This window comes from Amborella trichopoda, chromosome 4 (assembly GCF_054954075.1).
Source record: "Amborella trichopoda isolate Santa Cruz 75 chromosome 4, AtrichopodaSantaCruz75HAP2 v2.0, whole genome shotgun sequence".
NCBI classification, from domain to species: domain Eukaryota; kingdom Viridiplantae; phylum Streptophyta; class Magnoliopsida; order Amborellales; family Amborellaceae; genus Amborella; species Amborella trichopoda.
In genome coordinates this window covers 44,539,557-44,545,804 of record NC_142339.1, presented here as the reverse complement: position 1 = coordinate 44,545,804, position 6,248 = coordinate 44,539,557, and positions in this window count along the sequence as shown.

The window sequence follows — 6,248 nt, the reverse complement described above, 5'->3', positions numbered from 1 at the left end:
AATGAAAATAAGGGTCTCTCGGGTTGTAGATTTCTCTGCATCCTTTTTGGTGCACGAGGCCTCACCTTGAAACGTATGGCCACGCGCAATTACGATGGCTTGGAATATCATCCCTCGAAGAGGACTGTAACTATGAACTACATACTAGGGGAGGGGTTCCTTATCCTAAAGCCTATTTTTAATAGAAAATAGGTGGGAAGTCCAAATTATGAGCGTCATAAAATATTTTCGATTCAGGAAGGGGGGGGGGGGGGGGGGGGGGGGGGAGGGGGGATGAGGTGGAGGTGGAGGAAGGGGTGTCATATATTCAAGCATGTTGCATAAGCATCGTGATTATAGTGCAATGAATTTGATAGTTAAAAAGAAGCATCATGTTTCAATTTTCCAATTTTTGAAATACCAAGGTACAATATATAATCGGGCAAATAAATTTTTAAAAATGTAATGAAACATACCACATTTGCAATTTAATATACCACAATTCCAAGCAAAAAATGTTGAAATTACGCAAAACTATTATACATCTAAGGAAAAGAAATTAAGCATAACATTAATAAAGCTTAACACCAAAGGTAGCAAAGAGTGGAAGAGAGAGGATAATATACGGTTCTGGCCTTAAATTGCAGAGAGTATGAGAGGGTTGTGAATACCCTGTTTATTGTTTTACGTAATTCTGAGTGGAGAATTACATGTCTATATACTCAGGAGCCCACCAAAAAAGAAACACTAAAAAAATGAAACCCAACAACAATAATTAATGCAAGACTATGGCTAATGACCATAGACCCAACTAGTACCTATAGACCGAGGAACGAAGCTCCTCATGGCCATCTTCAACCACTTCAAAGTCGTGAGCAATCTGCTAGATATTATCTTCAATTTTCGTAAGCCTAGTGCTTATAACTTCAAGAGTGGAGCAGACTAGGTCAAGACGAACCTTTAAGCACTCATAATCAACCCAAACCCACAATATATCTTTCATATGACGATCAAACCTCACACAGAAAAGCTCAGTCTTTGACAAAACTTCCTTGGCCTTGTAAACAAAAGGCATCTCCCCATGAGATGGGGGGACAATAGGGATAGAGGTTGAGCCATTAGGGTTTGAAGCCATCCTCTTATCATATCAGAGAAGTGTTAACAGTCAAGCCATATGTCAGAACTTGGAATATATATGGTAGTTTCTATTTTTTGTTTTTAACGTGGCACTTTAATCTACATTACAAAGAATAGATACTACAAACTAAAATACTCAATATTTCTCGCATTAACCTACATAACAAACGTTGCCATACTGGTCCCCAAAAGATATGTTGTGCATGGGGATTCGTAGTGGGGCCTCTAAATTTTGAAGTTGTCCTCTATGGTGATTATGCCATGTTTAGATTAATTGTTTCATGAATAGAACTCAAATAGAAAACCACCGTCTTCAACAAAACTTCCCCAGCTTTAGAAACGACAGGCATTATTCTTGTGGTTGCTCATTTGTCTATTGTTCATGAGGTAGCTATTATTGGAAATATTTTTATTTAGACATTTAGGTTTAATATGCCCTATCTCTCCACAGTTGTAATATTTGGGCGGGTTATTGTAGGTCTTTTCTCTTTGTGGTTTGAAAACCTTACTATTTCTTTTAAATCGATTTTTGTTAATTTGATTATTGTAGGGTCTAGGGTGATCACTTTTGGAGGAATTTTGGGCACAATGCAATTCTGCATTTCCCTTTTTATTTCTTCTTCTTCCTCTATACTCAGGTGCATGGGTAATTTCAACATGGCACTTCCTTGGGATGAGTGATTAAGAGCAGTGACTAGAGGTTCCCATGAATGTGAGAGACTGCTCAATACAGTTGATACTTGCATACGCACAGGAATGAGGTTTCCCATCGCAGCAAGGTCTTTAGCAAGAACAATCATTTTATTAACATGCTCTACCACAAATTCATTTTTTGAATTATATTTTTCAAACAAAAGTTGAATATGGGATTAAGATGTAGATCCACATTTTTCAATCAAACCTTCGATCATAAATTTGGATGTTTCATAATATTCAAAAACTCTAATCAAATCATCCTTCATAAAAGTAAACAATGTAGTTTTTGTTAATTTGTCATTCCTATTCCATTTCGCAAGTTCTCTTCTACTATGGGCAGAGGGGTTTAAACCCAATTTAGGTTTAGTTGAAGTCAAAATATAGTCCATATTATTTTGAATCAATAAGTAGTTCATTTTTCTTTTCCACATATTGAAGTTTGACCCATTAAGTTTTCGATTTTATATTGTTCACTCATCACCAATCTAGCATCCATGCTATCAAAAAACTATAGGAATATCAACAAAATTCAAGGCTTAGATCAATTGATCACTTTCTCGATGAATGATTTACCAACTTTTCGAACGATGATGACAATGCCCCTTTAATCAATGGAGAGTCACAGATCTACTTAAACTGAGTAGCAAGTAATAACCTCAACATATCACTAAGATGAAGGATAAATTTTAATTGAAGGCAACAAGCCTCATTGCAAATAATCGAAACCCAATAGAACTTTTAATCTAAGGGAGGCCTTTCGAGCATTTATAGAGGGTCGCAGTGGGTTAGTAAGAAACATGAATGTGTTGCCCGGTGCACAATGGAAGCAGAATACATTTCTTGTAGTATAGCTTTTACTTTGCCATATGGATAAGTCGCTTCATTAAGGATTTGAAACTGGAAATAGCCGACGAGCTAGTTCAGATATTTTGTGATAACCAGACTGCAATTTCGTTAATTAAAAATGGAGCAATAAGCTTTAAGGGTAGACACATAGAAGTTGATTATTACTATATCCTAGACAGAGTAGAAAAGAAAGAAATTATAATAAGTTATTTGTCTTCCAATGATATGATAGCAAACTCTTTAACAAATGGATTCACTGACCATGATGGGACTTAAGGAAATATAGTTTTTTCTTCCCAAGAGACATGTTTTGAATGCTACAAAAGATTAAATCCTGTAGGTGGACAAAATCTTGTAGTGAAGTATGTGACATTGGGTAAAACATTAAACATGCAAAATCTTGTGACTTACCAACATTGGTACATTCGGCCTTTTGGCCAAATGGGAATGTTGAAATATGGCCACTAAGGCCTCATGACCACCATAATGTTAATGGTCCATCTTTTACTTTCTATTTTTAAATGCATTAAATTCAATTTAATTATATTATATACTTATTATAATGGTCTTATTGCATTCAAATCCTTTGACTATTTCTATGGTATATTTCATTCTCTTTCTTTCTTTTTCTTAACCAACCATCAATGATATCCTAATGGTCACATTAAACCAAATGTTTTTCTTTGAGGTAAGAGAGAGAATGATTAAAAAAAGAAGGCTTAACTATTGATATGGGCATAGAGAAATCTGGAACGTTGGATGAAAAACCTGCCATATGTGGCAAGGGAATAAGCTTCAATGCTTATAAAAGGGGCACACTCACCCATTACAGGACGCAGAGAAAAATCTCAGAGTCGTTGGCCATCTCTCTAGTTATCCAGAAGCTTTACAACAAAAAATATTTTTTTCATATCTTTCTCTCTCTATCGTTTTTAACCAAATTGGTCTTTTTATTTATTATTTTTTCAACATTCTAAACTATAACATTTCTCTCTCTTTACGTGATATTCCTCACCTCGAACTTCTCTCTCCTCTCTGTATTTCCCCCCTCTCTCTCCTCATCTCTCATACAAAATCTGTAGGGTGCATTGGGGATATAATTTCCCAACTCCTTCTCGACATTACTTGATTTTGATGGACTGCGAGGAAGCTTTCCAAGTATCTGCTTAATCATAGATACTGAATTTTCTAGACCTCAGATGGTTAAAATTCAAAGATAATAAATCAATACCCATGATATTGTGAGGAACCCAAATGCCAATTTCACATTCAATGATGTCAAGTAGGACTGAGATGCCAAACACAAAATCAACACAATCCTTATCAAATTACATATGCCAATTATGCATAAGATTTAGAGAGAGAGATAAATAGAATGGGATTTGGTAGCCATTGTCAATAAGAGCTCTAAAAATGCATAACCCAAATTGGCTATCCACATCCCATCTAAAAAAAATACATGGTTATCAAATCCACCTTTTATACCCTCCATCTCTCATGTTTCAAACTAATGAAGGTATCATCTTTCCATGACCCAATTCTAACAATTGGGAGGCAAAAACATATTTTATCCCCATTGAACACTCTGGATTTTGCATGAGATATGGAGAGAGAGAGGGGGAAATATAGAGAGAGAAGGGGTTGTTGGAGAGCCATAGGGGAGAGAGAAGTTTGAGAAATATCATGTGAAGAGAGAAAGGATATGATTTAAAAAAGATATGTGTTTCTCATATTTGTTTGGGCTAAAAAAATTATGTTTAAAGTTGATAAAGTTAGTTTAGGGATTATAACTAAGGATTTTTTTTTCCCAAGATATATTGATATATGAAATCTAAAACTAGAGGGTACATAGATATTTTCCCCATAAATTTTTGGAAAAATTTCATAAATATTCATGTTAGTTTCCGTTATTACCAAAATATCAATTGCTTTTCGTTATTACCGATATGTCTATTTTTTAGACTTCATAACAATTTTTTTAAAAAAGACGAAGCTACCCATTCTCAGTATTTCAAAATCAAAATCAGGTCAATTTCGGTTTTTGAAAAACTGAAAAAAAATTTCTCTATCTTGTGGGTCCTCTGCGTATTCTCTCTCTCAACATTATAGGGGTAAAAATAGTTTTTTTTGGAACTCTGGGTAAGTTTCTCTCTATTTCCTTGGGGGGTTGGCCCAATGATGTGATACTCGACGATGTTCTAAACCCATTGTTGTCAATGGTTTCCTTGTCGACGCGAAGGGACGAGCAGCCCGCAAAGTTTGACGCTCTAAGGGCTCAAACAATTTCTTTGTTTGTAGTTCGAGTTTCGTCCTCAATAACAAATCATTAGGAGGGATTGGTGAAGACGGATTGAAGGGAGGTAGTTCCCGACATTGCTCTTTGTTAGGTGCCCGAGCATTGCTCTTTGTTATGTTATTCGCTCAGCCTTGCTTGGATTCTAGTTGTTCAGGCAGACAGTAAGGAAGATTGATTTGGAACTCCTGCTAGTTGTTGAACTTGGGAGACCCACAAGGAAAAAGGGGGTTAGGCTAGGGTTAAGTTTCTATGTAAGTTTTCTAGGTTTTCTTAGAAAGAGAAAGAGAGGTTGGGAGAGGGAGTATTGGAGTATTGCAAGTTTTCTAGAGAGAGAGGGAGAGGGAGGAAGAGAGAGTTTAGATTTTTTTTTAGAGAGAGAGAGGGGTTTTATTTTTTTTCTGAGAGAGAAGTTTTGTGGCTGCTATTTATGCAAATGTACAGATAGAAAAGATATGGAAGAGTTTAAAGAGAAAAGACAGGGTAAAACATGGGTGAAAGGAAGGGTATAGAGAGAGAGTATTTTAAAAACAAAAAAAAATTTGGTTGTTCAAAAACAGAATTTAAAAAAATTCAGTTGTTCAAAAATCGAATTTAAAAAAATTTGGTTTTTGAAATTGATTAGTCGATAAAGAGAGAGAGGTAGAGAGAGAATATGCAAAGGACCCACAAGAGAGAGAAATTTTTCTTAAAGTTTCTGAAGTGCTGAAAATTTAAAATTTTTTGTTTTTTAAAAACCAAAATTGGCATAATTTCGGTTTTTGAAAAACCAAAAATAAGTAGTTTCATTTTTTTTTTTACAAATTGTTATAAAGTTGAGAAAACATACATATCATTAATAACATAAAATATTCAGTATTTTGGTATTAACGTAAATTAAATAGATATTTATGTATTTTTTCCTAAAGTTTTCGTTAAAAATGATATTACTAATTTATATTATTCTTTGGTCTACCTCAGTTTAACGAGCTTAAAGAGTTCATAGTCCAAAATAAGCTATCGAGATCTTTAACTAGCTTAAAGAGTTCATAGTACAAAAAAAGCTCACGCGTGTTAATCCGTACGACGAGGATGATAGACACGCTTCGTCGCAGTGGCCTCATCTATATCCGAAGGAAAAGAAATTTAGGGTGACCTCTGGTCGCGGATCTAAACGCTTAACGACAGCCGTCGATCTGTTGTCCTCATGATCCGCACCCCAGACGAGAGGATCCATGTGCATCGGACGGCCACAGCTGGTCCTCAAATATCACAAGCCCCCATACGTATTATCGTTTTATATAAGCTCTACCGCTCT